This window comes from Squalius cephalus, assembly GCF_949319135.1.
Source record: "Squalius cephalus genome assembly, chromosome: 25".
Lineage (NCBI taxonomy): Eukaryota > Metazoa > Chordata > Actinopteri > Cypriniformes > Leuciscidae > Squalius > Squalius cephalus.
In genome coordinates, this window is record NC_137146.1 from 13,982,201 (window position 1) to 13,997,704 (window position 15,504).

The 15,504-nt window shown below is 38.7% G+C and overlaps 1 long non-coding RNA gene across 2 annotated transcripts; it reads right to left on the minus strand.

The window, feature by feature from the left end:
• Positions 1-1,375: 1,375 nt before the first annotated feature.
• Positions 1,376-8,746, minus strand: LOC307154038. 2 transcript variants are annotated; one of them, XR_013820258.1, is made up of 4 exons: positions 8,690-8,746; positions 2,249-2,337; positions 1,608-1,787; positions 1,376-1,453 (listed from the first exon to the last, which is right to left on the minus strand). It is a non-coding gene; the product is annotated as an uncharacterized lncRNA (long non-coding RNA). The 2 variants fall into 2 exon arrangements; XR_013820259.1 differs by lacking the exon at positions 8,690-8,746 and adding an exon at positions 8,191-8,280.
• Positions 8,747-15,504: the final 6,758 nt, after the last annotated feature.

The window sequence follows — 15,504 nt, forward strand, 5'->3', positions numbered from 1 at the left end:
CTCATTTCATACATCCAGGAACTGGCATTTTAACATGCTTACCGGTCTTTTGAGTCCACTCTTTTTACAGTGTTATTCAAGTAAACATCTTGCCAGCGGTCGCAATCACTGTTGAATGCAGTCTCCTGCTGTATAAAACACTGCTTCATTTTTGCATCTTTAGCACGTTATCGCGCAGGCTAAAGAGACGTCGCCTAGGCTATTATCCCGCGGAAGACATTTTGTTAAATGTATTGTTTTAAACGTAAACAGAAGCTATTAGCATAACGTGCATACAATACATAGCTATATTTTACTTAGGCCTATCTGACTGTATGTCGTTATTAAAGTGACATATTTTATGGGCTACATGGATAGCCTTTAACTTCTCAAAACACTGAGAAACAGTTCAATGCATGCATGCTATTTCTCACTGTCTCCATTCGTGCAGGAGAGCTAACGCATTATGGAACTTTTTATTACTTTTTAGAACTGCAGGTATTACACAAGACACTAATTAAAAAAATTTCACGCTATTTTAAATCTGAGACATTTAAAACAGGCTGTTGCAAAGATCATCCGTTCAGTTATATAAACTGGTTATTTATCCTATATCGTAGCTTCATGGCAGTTCTAACAAATATAGGCTAGTTGTTGTTGTTTTTTGTTGTTTTTTTGCCTGTGCGTTTAGGTGATTGTGCAAGGATTTGCATTGGGGAAACGGGAACATTTTTAATTCGGAGTGGCCGGCCTGCTGCCTATAATAGGCTACGCGCTTTTCGATTGTCAACTTGAATTTAATCATTCAGAGTTTGCTTTTTTAAAACGCCCAAAACAGCAATGGATAAGGCCATTGAAAGCAATGTAGCCTAATCAGAGAGGTTCATACAAATATGGCTAATGCTGATGTTACTGGGTTTTCTTTGTATCTCTCTCTCTCTCTCTCTCTCTTTGCAACACGCACCACCACACACACACATCATTCATTGGGTTTTATAACGAGTCAAATTAACGCAAAAGGACAAAGTTTCCTTTTCTATTGAAGCTCCAAAGGCGATTCCTGTGACATTTCCCTGTCGACTACAAATGCGGCACAAATGAAAGCATTTTACAATCAGGCTCAAGCGGACCACGAGCTCTCAAATTCCTAGTGCAGGAGGTCCGAGCAGCTCTGCGGTGAGGGATCGGCTTTCATATGCGCGCTTTAACGCAAAGCGTTCTCTTTGTTCCCCTCCTGTCTACCCCTTTCTATAAGTTTTTATTTGTATCGCTTTGCTTTTCTGCTTGAAACAAATAGCCTGTGCACGAGGTTCTTTTCGAAACACACACACACGCACGCACACACACACTCCTATTTCTACACTATATTTATTTTTTATTAAAACACTTATTTATTTATTGTCTGATTGTTTGTTGCTGTTTTTGTGTTTATGTTGGTTGTAGGTTACTTCCAGCTCTTCAAATCTGTGCCCATCTGTGTAAAACAAAAACAAACAAAAAAACGCACATAAATAAATGCACATTATAAACTGAATTACACCGCAGAGAGAAATCATATCTAGGTCTCTCATATCTTCTCTCTACAACTCAAGACATTATTTCAACCCCCATCTTACAACACTCATTACCAAAGAGAAAGTGGTGTTGCTGCCCTCCTTCCTCTTCTCTCGGTAGGCCTCTCCAATGCTACACCAGGGGACTGGGGTGCTCTGATTGACAGGCAATGCTTTGTGTTTCTCTGCTCTTTAGAAGCACTCTGCTGCAAACAGACGGATGGCCCACTGCATGCATGCCCCTGACCGGACAACCTCGTGTTCAACAAAACAAGATTGAGCAAGCTACTCACAACACATAATGCAGCATGCTTTGTTTGTCTTTCGAGTGTTTAGTTTTGGTCAAATAGCCTATTCAAATCTAAACTTAAAGATTTAAAATGAAAGATTTATTTATTTATTTATGTTTTTGAACATGTCCAATGAAAATGTAATTTCCAGACCTAATCTAAAAATTCCACAAACAAGAGCTAAAAAAAAAAAAAAAGTATAGCATATTATATATGTCAGCCTTTGAAACTGTAGTTAATTGACATTTAAAAATGAATAAAATGGATATTTAGATCAAGCAAATTTCTAAAGGGATTATTTTTCCCATCGCCAAACTTGGTACAAAAAAATGAAGCAAACGTTTACACTGCATGAATTTCAGGTGTAGTCTAAAAGCAGTAGTGGAAAGGTTTCCCTGCTTCCCCTCCGGGTCTCTGTGGGGTTACCTGCACCGCCTCAGACCCAGTCCACACAATCCGCAAGGTGTCACTAGTATGTCCACGAGTCACACTGCACAAATTCAAGCACCGGGGCTCTGCAACAGAGGAAAGCGGATGTCATGTTTAAGCAAGGAAGAGCTCTGAAATGGTCATTATAGGCCTCAGGCTTCACCGCTTTCACTAGGGATCGACGAAATCAAACATTCACATACACACACAAGACAATTATCTTCACTAACAATATTTCCCTCAGAACTTTGATTTTAAGCTGGTTTGCAGGAATGCGTTCAATTTTTTTTCCGGATATGGGCTAATTTTTGTATTGTCTGTTGTCAGTCCTCTTAAAGGATTGCTTAAATACAGCTTAAATAGCCAACACTGGTATTGGCTATGAATGTATGTGTATGGATATCCATGTGTTAAAGGGAGAATTGTATATTTAGCTGCATGTTTTGTGCCTAATAATATTCTGTTGCCAGACATTGCTTGTCTTATGATTTTGGTGCATATTATGTGCAAGCTCCAGGAGATCTCTGAAACCTGCTCTCTTCTCTCTTGCTCAGTGACAAAAGCTGCACTTTTTTCTCTGGTAGTCAAATCCAACATCCCCTCTGACTCAATATCCTCTGCACTTCAGGTATTGATCCTCTACCCTGCGTGTGTGCATGCATTTCCCTGCCATCCCTTGCTTTTTAGCCATCTCTCTCTCTGTCTGTCTGTCAGAGACCGAGGAGTGATGAAATCTCTCTGTCCCCGTGGCAACAGGCGGCACGTGGATTGAGGCCAGTGCTAGCAGATGCCTGATCTATGATAATGTCCATTGATAGGAAAATCAATGTAGCATTGATTCTCGGCCTAGTGTTTGGAGAGTATTGGTAGTGGAAGTAAAAGAAAGGGGGGGGGGGGGGGGGTAGAGAATAAAAACGAGGTGGCGAATGAGTTATCAGGAATATAGTGAAAAAGTAAATCTGGTTTAAAAACACCAGAGAAAGAAAAAGAGAGGGACTAACTGGGAAAGAGACAGACTTGTTCAGATGGTAGGCCTATAGTAACTCTCTTTTAGGCTCAGTAAATGGCAACATGTTCAGAAACCCTATGGATTGAAATGGAGAGAGGATTTAAATGGAATTTGAAGGGAGAAAGGATTAAAAAAAATCAATTTCCTCAGAAGCTGAATCACTTAATGATGATCTGGAGAAGTTTGAATTTTTCTGCTAATTGCCTGTTCCCTGAACATGCAGGTCAGTACTTCCACTACTGGGTCAACAGACCGTTTCACTTAATTGGTGGAATATATTTTTTAATTCAGTTCTTACTCAGGAATTGAGTGGATCGTAGGCATTTCTAACTAAGGGTACGTTTACACGACAGTGATGTAATAATAACTGAAAAGTTTTTTCTTCACATTTTTTTTGCGTACAGACTACCACGTTGTCTAAACGTTCCTCGTTCACACGGATTCGCGAAAACAATAAAAAAAACGTTGTATTATTCATGCCAGGCCAGTAGTTGGCGATGAGTGAGCATGTAATACGCATGACGTCACCATTTGCACAATTTCACGTTTCACGCAAAAACGCACATTTTGAAACTCAAGCCGATCTCATGGTAACTCGTAAGTATTTTATGAGGTGGCTAATTCGTATGAATTTGTACGATTTGAATCATACGAATTCGTAAGAATTAAAAAAAAAAAAGTCACCAGGAAGTGGTCACTCCTAACCCCGCCCCTAAATTTGCCCGTCACTGGGGTCTAAACAAATCGTATAAAAACGTACAAGTGAGGTCGTATGAGTAAGGGGGGGCATACTAAATTCAGATTAGCCACAAGTTTGTGTTTTCAGGCCCCCAAAACAGTGTTATCGTGTAAATGAACGGCCAAATCGTACAATTGTTTTTACATTTTTAGTAGAAAACAAAACAGTGTTATGTAAACAGCCCCTAAATGGAGGCAGATCTCAGATATTTAGTCACACCCTCCACCGAGACACACGTCATGAAGAGAAGAGATGTCGTTTCAAGAGGGAGGGGAGGTTAACAATTACAATTAAAGATTATGAGCGCGTATGAATTTTTAAAAAATAATGATGTGCACGGATAACGGATTTCAACATTCTGTAGAAAAATAATAAGAATGGTCATTTTTGATTTCATGGTGACTTTAAAGTAGTTGTGCCATTATTATCTCTGTCTTTCTTTCTGCACATTTACTATAAAGTTTCTTTGTCTGTGTGATTGGGAAAACAGAAGTTGCTGTGGAGAATAGCAGGATTGCGTGGCATCTTGATCACTATGGCGACGCATGGACAGTCTCCCCGCTGCACACTCTCTCCCTCCCCACTTATGAAGTGAAAATGGGTACCATAGCAACGGCACACACTGTTTACAATATGTACTCTCACTTCGTCACTGGCTGTTGATGGCTTCAATTTGCATGTACATTTTCCACAAGCATAAAAGATATATAGAGATTCTTTGAAGAATGAGAGAAGGCTCTTTGTCCTACACTGGCTATTAACAAGAATTACAATTGAAAAAAAAAAAAAACATAAACATAGCTTATCTATGTTTTTTATAAAACCAGGATTAGATTTTATTTAGAGATGCTTTATTCTAAATCATAAATTGGTATTGAATAATACTTTGATTCCATTTTAAGCCACTTTCACAGTAAAAAAACAAATATATCAATAGGCCTACTTAAAGCCGTCAATTAATTGTTGATATAAACATGTTTTTGACAGAATTTTTTGGTAGACTTTCCTACTTTACTTGCTATTTTACAGAGACAGTCAAACAATATTTTTGCCTATTAAGTAAAAAAAGAATCGGGGGGGGGGGGGGGGGGATTGTAGGATTCTGGCAGCTCACTGGACCTCACGCTGGGGACGCTGTAGGGAAATGGATCCCTTACCAGGAAATCTATTAAATTATGGCACACCACCGTGCCAGGCTTGGAGCCACTCTCTGTTTTTAAAAATTCCTTATTAGCTGTAATTCAAAAATTATAATCAACATGGCTTGAATATAAAATGGATAATAGTAAGAATAATGACGGTAATAATATAAGTGCCAGGCAGGCAGCTGGTATGGGTCTGAATAGTGTTGAAGCTTCTCGTGCTCTGCTCAGCCTGATGGTTAATCTAGCACTATGTCCATCGTAGGGTTCTGCCCCTAGGGGGAAAAGCAGGGAGGGAGGTGGAGAGGCGAAAAGAGAGGGACAGATATAGATCGAGGGTGTGCATATACAGAGGTTTCAGGAGTGGAGGGGGGGGGGGGGGGGAGGTTAATTTGCACATATTAAAGAGGGCAGAATTTCTCATTAAAAAGAGATTGAAGTTGATATATGCCGGGTTGTGCCTGACACACTGTACATTCTGATTGTGATAAGTCCTTGACAGAACAAAGAGGGCCCTCCCCTCTCCGGTGACCACAAAGACTGCTGTAGTCCAGGCTGAGTTTGGATTCTGCACTAACCCCTCGCTTCAAATGTCCCGTAAGATGATGTTCATTTGGAGAGTATTTTTAAATGGCAATTTGGAGAAGGAATAGTATTTGTGGCATAAAATGAATTTCCACTTGTTTCTACTTTTCTTAAACAAAGGAAAAAATCGGAGATACAGTAAGGCACCTATAATGGAAGTGAACGGGTTCAAGCCAAGCATTAAAATACTGAACAGTGGAGCTTCACAAGATGTAAATAATATGCATGATAACATGATTTTAGCGTGATTAACTGGTTGCACTTTATTTTATAGCAATGTACTTACCTAAGAAAGTACTGGGTACTAAAAGGTAACTACATGTTAACATAAGTTACACATGTACACATAAGTTTAGGTTTAGGTTTAGGGGTAGGTTCAGGGTTATTACCCAGTTATTGTAATAACTACACTGTAAAAAAAAATATATTTTCATAATATATTTGTGGGGGGGGGGGGGGAGTGCTAGCCTACCAATTAACTTATTAACCTTTTCTTTTCTTTTTACACTTACTTGCAATGGCAACGTAACACCACAAACCGTGAAATGACTGTAAAAGTGATGATTTAAACAGCGATACTTTATGTAAATGCTTTTCTAAGCTTCACATTTCAGGTTTAAATTTTTTATTGATTTGTTCATATAATTTGAGGTTTTAACCTGCTGTCTGGTGGTAATGCGTTTTTATGTCTTCTGATTGTTTACTTAAAAAAAATTGGACAAAAAAAAGAAAGCAGGGAAAGCATTTTTTGGCTCTACACTTAATTTTCACATTGGAAAATGTTTTTATTATTTCACGGGCCTATAATTGTACAAGTAATACATCTGTTATTTTGTTTGAGATGCAGAGCTTTGGAAATGATCCAATCAAAACAGCCGTTTTCTAAGGGCCCATTACCACTCTCCAAGATGATTTTCATTATAAAGCAGTTATTTAAAATTAACCTCAGTGCTAATCCACGTTAAAAAATAAATAAATCAATACTTGTCCTACCATGACTGTAACCAGTTAATTGCAGTTTCAAAACAGACTCACTGAACCTAGTTCATTAAAAACAAAATTTGGCCGCTGTATTTCTTCAAGTCATTTTATATTACAAGTTATGCAATCAAATCCTAGATGGGCCTTTCACATATTGTGGAGAAAGGCTATTCCAGCCTGGGCCTCATTGTTTCTGAGCTGAAAAGCAGCATTTCTTTCTCTCGATCCCTCTCCCCGGACTGACGGTGGCCATTATGTGTCCTGTGCTGCAGCTTGATGCAGACAAAGCACAGCAAACACCACTAATTGTGGGTGTTGTGTAGCTGCCAGTGTTCGTACGGCCCCTCTCCCTTAACCTAAGCACGGTTTCTCTCCCAGCAAACCTAAAAGCATCAAAACCATTCACACTCCGAAGAACATAAAACACATTCACATTTTGTTATCTTTTGTCTTGGACTTGATTTGGTCCCTGTCTCTCATGTGTCCAACACCTGTAGTAACAAACTTTCCGATCAGGTTTAATAAAACATAGCGAACGAGGGAAGACACAGAGATCGTCTTGGTCAGCTAATCCTTCAAAACAAGTGTCCTCCACTCTGCAAAATACTGGCCATGTGGCTCAACAGATGGTCTAATGCCAAATAACTAAAAGGCAACACAACTCACCAGACTCCTTTTTTATCATATGAAACTGATTGAGAAAAGATGTAGTGGACTCCAGAGACTTTAGAATCTGATTTGTGTGCTTGTTTATATTTTTATTTATGTGTGGTATGAACTTGATTTCTGTGCTTCTTTCAAGTCGCGGTGCTGTTATAGGCCAGGGAGTTTGTGGGAGGTCTCTGCACTCATAGATTACATTGATAAATGCACACCTGACATTCGATGACCTCATCCTTTTTATGTCAGCCTTAGGTTGACCATATTTTTATTTAAATGGAAAATGCTTTGGAATTTACAGGGGTTTTGAATAACAGAGTAGTTGCCATACAAGGTACATTCCCTTATCTGAAGAGATGGCCTATATCTGAAGTTATGTTATGTGGTAAACCCACTCACTTATATAAGGTGAAAGGAATTTACTTTAATCTACTTTAATCAGGTGCAACGTTTAATATAGCCTATAATGTAATATTACAAAGTTCAGACTTTATAATAGGCAACAGTTTGCTACTATCTGTAGTCTAAATGCTTCTTGTAAAAATGCCAGTGAAACGTACGACTACATCCTAAAAATACACAGCATTGTTTAAAGACATAACATTTCACAAGAGGAACACACTAGAGGTATTTAGTCGATTCCCCATCCTTCACACACACACCACACACACACACACACACACACAGCGCGCGTTTGTTATTCTATCATGGTGAGGAGTTTCGGTTGACTTGTTGTCCATCCAATATGTTTATAAACCTGTTTGTTTAATGTGTTAAAACTTAGGTAGAAGACGCCACGTGTAGCCCTACTATCATAGCCTACCTGCTGCCATCATTCAGCTGATGAAATAGATGTTTTGAAGTGAGTGAGTTTGTCCCTCGCATATTTTCATTCGCAAAAGAAAAAATTCAATATGGCGTCTACGCCGAATGTCATAGGCCTATAGGCTACAATTCAAAATATTAGCCTTCAGCGCGACCGGTTTAAGTGTAACAAATTGATTATAATTTTATGTATTTAGATTGAATTTATTTCGATTATATTTTTATAATTGTAATAATTTATAAATTGAATTTAAAATAATTCATTCATAAATTGCAAGTTTCACCTGTCAACTTGAATTCAACTGCGGCCCCCTCTTCACCTAGATGCACCTCTGGTTAGCCTACTTCTGACTATAATCTTTCTACACAATACACACTTCTCGGAGTTCTCTCTAAAATGAGCGTTATCCTGCCGATGTTCTCGTTAATAAATGCTCCGAATCTTCCTTTCGCTGGTTCCATAGCAACGCATAATCTGCTACTTATACTCAGGTAACCTGTAATGGTCTTCTACTGGGGTTACCGGCCACATACAGCGAACGGGCATCTCTCTCTGGGAGTTAAAGGGTTGAATAATTAATGAAGTCTCCTGAGATGTGCAGTGGCCCAAAGCAGCCCCTGTCCATGACATGCATGTTCACTGCACGGCTTAAAATGAAAGGGCCTGCTTCCTTAACACACACAGAGAGAGAGAGAGCGAGAGCGAGAGAGAGAGAGAGAGAGAGAGAGAGAGAGAGAGAGAGAGAGAGAGAGAGAGAGAGAGAGAGAGAGAGAGAGAGAGAGAGAGAGAGAGAGAGAGAGAGAGAGAGAGAGAGAGAGAGAGAGAGAGAGAGAGAGAGAGAGAGAGAGAGAGAGAGAGAGAGAGAGAGAGACTCGGTTTCGCTATGGCCTCTGCATAGGCGTAATGATACTGTACACACTGTATTTTATATCCTCTAACCCTACCCATACCCCTACACATATCACAGAAAACTTTCTGCATTTTTAAATTTTCAAAAAACAAAAACAAAACAAAAACCCATAATTTAGGCTAGGCTATAGGCTATGTACTGACATTTGGTCCCCACAATGTAATATAAACCTGTACACGCACACACACACACACGTACGCACGCGCGCGCGCGCAAACACACACACACACACACACACACACACACACACACATATCCCTCTCTCATGAGAGTGGCTCCGCAGCATAATAGTGACAGCTGATTCTAACTCACATTTCCATAATTAACAAGCTAGCGGCAGGTGAGCCTATCACTGCATGTCTCTCCTGACCCAGAACAAAATGAATAGCTCTTCTTGTATCAAGAAATTATATGCAATTTACTCCTTCTCTGGGACATTATAGGGAATAAGAATAATTTAAAGTAGCCTACACCCCACCCCCTTTTTGACTATTTTATTAATTATGATGGGGGCTGCTCAGATAATGAACTGATATCTATTTTTACCCGATTAATACATGATGTTCAAAGATAGTCTGTCACATTTATCACGTTTGCCGGAATTATCATTTATCGTGCAAAGGAGGATGGTTTTTATTTAAAAAAATTTTTTTTTTAAAAATCCTAATTGTATTTTTCCTTAAACTTAAATTTTAAATATATATAGGCTAAATTAGTAAATTCAATTTTACTATAATTTCGTTTTGTTAGAGAACACAAAACATCTTAAGAATCTGTTATTTACTAAGCCACACACACACACGCACACACACACACACACACACACACACACACACACATATATACACACACATTATATATATATGTGTGTGTGTGTGTGTGTGTGTGTGTGTGTGTGTGTGTGTGTGTGTGTGTGTGTGTGTGTGTGTGTGTGTGTGTTCTTAAATTACTGTAACTGTACTCTTAAAATACTCTCATTAAATCGTTTAGTGTTAAAACAGCAGCTTATTAAATTCTGTTTGTCACCATAAAATGTAGGCTACTAAAAACAACAACTTTAATGCACAATGTAAAACCATATGATGACATGAAGTTCCTCAGATTTGGTCTTTCCAGCAGCTGTTGCCTAATAACAACAAATTCAGAGCAAAGACCATCAGGGTTACACACAATAAAATAATGCAAGAAAAGGATAAAATGCAACCTCCAAATTTCCCGTAAATTATAAGGTAGCCTATTTCAAGCATCGTAGCCTACATCTAGCCTCAAAAAATATTTTTATTTTTTTTTACAAAAATTTACAGTAAAATTACGTCTTTTGAAATAGTCCACTTTCATTTTACGATACGGTTTTTTTTAATTACTACTAATAATTCTACAGTGTTCTTCCGTTGTTTTATAACAGCTTTAATGGTCCGCATAAATATCATAACCATACAGCCGTTTAGCTAGGCTATTTGTCTTTTGTAAAACATGCATAAGAAAATGCACGTGTATTTTCTCTATTATACCTCATTGATTAAGTTCATATCCTGTCATAATATTCTACATTTATGGATAATTATCAGTGTTTCAGCGTGCGTTTTGGAGCCGTTCTCTCGCGGTGGCTGAGCTCCTGTTCCTCGCTGCTGTTCAGCTCCGGCTGCGGCAGTGAAAATCAGCACACACCGCTGAGAGGCCTGCTGTTACCGAGCACTGAGAAAGAGTGTGTGAGCGTGCAGACCACGACCGAATGAAAACGGCCGACAAATAAACGGATTGTGAGTAGAAACACGTTTGTGTTTATGTACAAGTTATATATGGATATGATGGAAAGATAGGTTTATGCAGCCAATATGTGACATTATTGATTAGAGCGATTTACTTCCAGTTAGGACATGCTTCCTGTGCCGTGTGCTCCTGTGCTGAGCCCAGAGACAGGGTGACAGGGCAGATTAATGTCACGCAGGGGCCCAGACCCCCCTCTCCAACATGCAGAGGTCAGTTCCCAATCCGAAACAACCGCCTGCAACTAAACCACTGGAGATTCAAATGGTCACTTTACAGTACGGATACAAATATTTGTTATATTTCACGTTTTTTTTTTTTTTACTCTATTTGCCTTGCTCTTGAAGTATTTTATTTATAAGTAGCCTAATATTGGTGTTCTTTTAATACATGTACTTAGATTTTATAGGCTTTATAAATAATTAATCAGGCGAGACACCATCAGTTTAACCAATTAGAAATAAACAACAGGGGTGAAATCACTTTCATAGGTTTTTTTTTACTCTATTTGCCTTGCTCTTGAAATATTTTATTTATAAGTAGCCTAATATTGGTGTTCTTGTAATAAATGTAGGCTACTTAGATTTTATTTAGGCTTTATAAATAATTATTTAGGCAGACACAGAATCACCATGTGTGCCACACACACATACACTGCCTATATATATATATATATATATGAAGTAGATTTAATTACTCAATAAATTATTGCACACACACACACACACACACACACACACACACACACACACACACACACACACACACACACACACACACACAAAAAAACCCTCTGAAACAAAATATCTTACGTTTAGACACACTGGAAAAATGTCCCCTCGCCTATTTTTTCTGTCTGGCTCTTGTATGAAAACAAATAAGTTGGCATGTAGGATTGATTCTAATCAGTTGCTCTAAACTTATTAGCGTGTATTTCTTGGTCCCGTCCATTTAGCGGTTTAGGGGTTTAGGGGTAGGGGGTGGCGTTACTTCGGAAGAAGAATAAGCTTGTCTGCGTATGAAGAAAGATGTGTCTGAGTCCCACCGGGCCACACTGGGACCATTATCCAACAGGAGTGAAACCTGTGGGGGTCCATCGCAGGAGCCGTGGGAGGGAGGATGATTTTGGGGGAGGCCCAGGACTGTATCCCTGTACCCAGCCCCGCTAATCTCCCTCAATGGCGGGGGAGGACACATACTGTAAGGACAGAGAGGAGGTGGAGAGTGTAAGACGGGCCCCTCGAGCTCCAAACTCACAGGATCACGGTGAAACACAACTGTGCAGGAGCAATCCAGAATGTGAACTGTAAAGCCTGGAAGATGATTTTCAGGAAATGATTTACAATAATTTAATGATTTAATAAATCTCAATTGTATTCATACTTTTTACCTATATGGTTTATCCTTTTTATAAACACTAAAACAAAATGTGTAACCCATCTTCCAGTAACACATTGGAAATATTAATTGAAAATAATTTATGAATCAAACATTTGAACAAGGTTTTTCTCCTAAGCATTGTTATTTAGTAAAGCGCAATTGTATATGTACTTTTTTTGTAATTTTAAAAATACCCGAACAAAATGTGTAACCACATTTTCCAGTAACATATTGGAAAAAAACTGACTTATGATTTATACTTTTTACTGTTTTTTTTTTTTTTTCTGTTTACATTTGCCTAATCCAGTTAATGAGTGCTTTGGTTGTTTGTGGTTTGAGATCTTTCTAACTAATTAGAAAATGAATAAATATGCAAGTAAATAAGCAAGCAAAAATATATCACTCACTAAACAATCAATTAGTGTTTTATTTAAATACTGAAAATATGTAGCACACATTATTTATTTATTTATTAGTTAGTTAGTTATTTAACCACAAAATTCAGCCAATTAAAAAAACTAAAACTAAACATATTTTTGTTCAGGCACCCAAATGGACAGAAGTGGCCCTTTCTGGGCTACCCAGGAGAGCCAGGGCTGGTGTCCCCATAGGCCTCTGGCAGACTGATTGAAACCGTTGATGTTGGACAGGAGGAGTTCAGCTGGAAACAAGGGGGATGGGACTGAAGAGGGGGAGTGTCCAAACTCACAAGATGTGAATGAATAAACCCAGAGGAAGAGGAGGAGGAGGAGGAGGAGGGGTGCAACCAAGAAGTGAAGAAAGATAGAGCATACAACAAGCAAGAGAGAGAGACAGAGAAAGAAAGTCAGAGAGAAAGCAAGCGGTGGAGAAAAATAGAGAGTAAGTGAGAAAGAAAGCAAGAGGAGGGGGAGGCAGCAGCGGTGTGTTTAAACAGCCTGGACATGATTGACAGGTCTGATAAGGCAGGAGAGAGAAGAGTGTGTGTGTGTGTGTATGTGTGTGTGTGTGTGTGTGTGTGTGTGTGTGTGTGTGTGTGTGTGTGTGTGTGTGTGTGTGTGTGTGTGTGTGTGTGTGTGTGCGTGTGCGTGTGTGTGTGTCTCTCCGAATCTGACTGGGAGAGGAAAGTGAGCTATTAATTACTAAAGCAGAAGCAGATGTAACAGAATGGTGCCTGAACAGCTGGAAATCATCAGCATGAACGAAACAGGGAGGAGAAAGAAAGGTGATAGAAGAAAGAAAGAAAGAGAGAAAGAAAGAAAGAAAGAAAGAAAGAAAGAAAGAAAGAAAGAAAGAAAGAAGTGAACAGTGCATTAGATGCTGAGAGTGGGCAGGATCTCTGCTGATGGGTTTGATTTAATAGCAGTAATACAAGTGTGTGGCTTCAGTGGTTCAGAATCATCTGGAAGGATGTTTGATTGGGCCTTTAATCCTATTCAGCTTTTTCTTTTGATAAAGAACCAAATAGAAAAATGTCATTACATAGAAGAAAAAAAATGTTACATAGAAAAAAAGGATAGCATGAGGCCACCCAATAATAATAATAATAATTAATAATAATACAATTATTATTATAATTATTATTAATTGCAATTGTATTTACACCCTTTTTTGCCTATACTACGTATTTATACTTTTTACTGTTTTTTTATTGAAAATTTCATTCTTTTCCTAATGAGTTCTTTTGCTGTTTGTTGTTTGGGATCCCTGTAAATCAAATAAATATCAAACTAACTAGAAAATTAATAAACATGTAAATAATTTAAGCAAATAACAGACTGAATATGTATATATGATTAGGAATGAATTATGAATTTATATATAAATTCTAATTTATCCCTAAGGATAATTATATATATAATTATTAGTCAAATCGATTAAACATGTAACATAAGTAGTATTTGTTTCTATAATGTGTGTGTGTATGTGTACACACACACACACATATGTTATATAAACAAAACTTTTATGTTAGATGCGATTAATCACGATTAATCGATTTGACAGCACTAATAATTATATAATAATAAAGATAATTATTTAAAAGAATTGATATAAAACCGTTAAATAGCATAAACATTTCAGTCCAGATTAGCACAGGAAGAGGATGAATTGGAAGAATTTGAATAAAAGAGATCGCGAACTGAAGCAAAGATTTCTGTTTACAAAAGTCTGCTCCAGTAATTCACCTCAGATATTCGTCTCATACGAGCAATGATCTTAAACGTGAACGTCTGCCTTTCCCACATTTCTAAAGACGGGCCGTCTTTAATGGCTCAATTAATTAGCAGACCGGCGCTCAAAACACACATTTTCATTGTGGTCGAATAATATTCCTAAATTTCAATTTGACATGGTCACTGAGGGTTACAGTTCTGGCGAGAATGAGAAAGAAAAGGACCATAAATCAGTCACCTCCCCTCCAGCTCTGTCAGTTAGCAGCTTTTGTTACCTACCTGTAAGCTGAATCCATTCCTTACAGGCAGCAGGGGTGAAAATGAATCGTCCCTAAGGATCTTTAGTGGGATTTTTCTATCTGAATCCCCCCCCTCCAGTGCACCTGGTGGAGAAGGAGTGAGAGACACAAGGCTTTAGCAGCTCTATGCCCTCGTCCTCCTATTACTCCATCTGCTCTCTGAGCGGGCATTTACACAAAGACATCCCTAACTGGGTGGAAAAGGACTAAATATTTGATTTATCACTGCCGTGCAAATGGATCATGGGAAAAGCGCGGCGGCGCCCCACAAAATGTGACGTTTTGCAAATTTCCAAGAATGCTTTCATCCGATTAAAATAAAGCGAAGATTTTTTAGATGCGTAAATGCTGTCACTGGCTCCATTGTGTGCGTGCCGCTTTGAGCGTATCAGGCTGGGGCGGAGGGGTCAGGGGTCAGTGGGTGGTCAGGAGTGTGGACAGCTTGATGAAGCTGAGGGGAGAGAGGGGCCTGCTGTTCCCACAGCAGGAGCGCTCTGAGCTGGGCAGGGACAGTGGGCAGGTCCCTGGGGGTCATGCTGAGAAATGGGTTCCACTCACCAAATAGCAAACACAAGCACAGACTGCAGAAATATGGGGGTTCTTGAACCTAGTCCCAGTCTAAAATGTTTTAAATATCTTAAAATGTCACTGCCATTGTTTTGTCTGAAGATTCACACCAGTAATGTGTTTTTCTAAGGCATGTTTATAAAAGCTTCTTAAATGTCCTAATTAAACCAAGGCCTAATCCTGGTGTAATCTAAGCCCTGTCTGTGAAACCAGGCCTGTTTTCCTGATCATG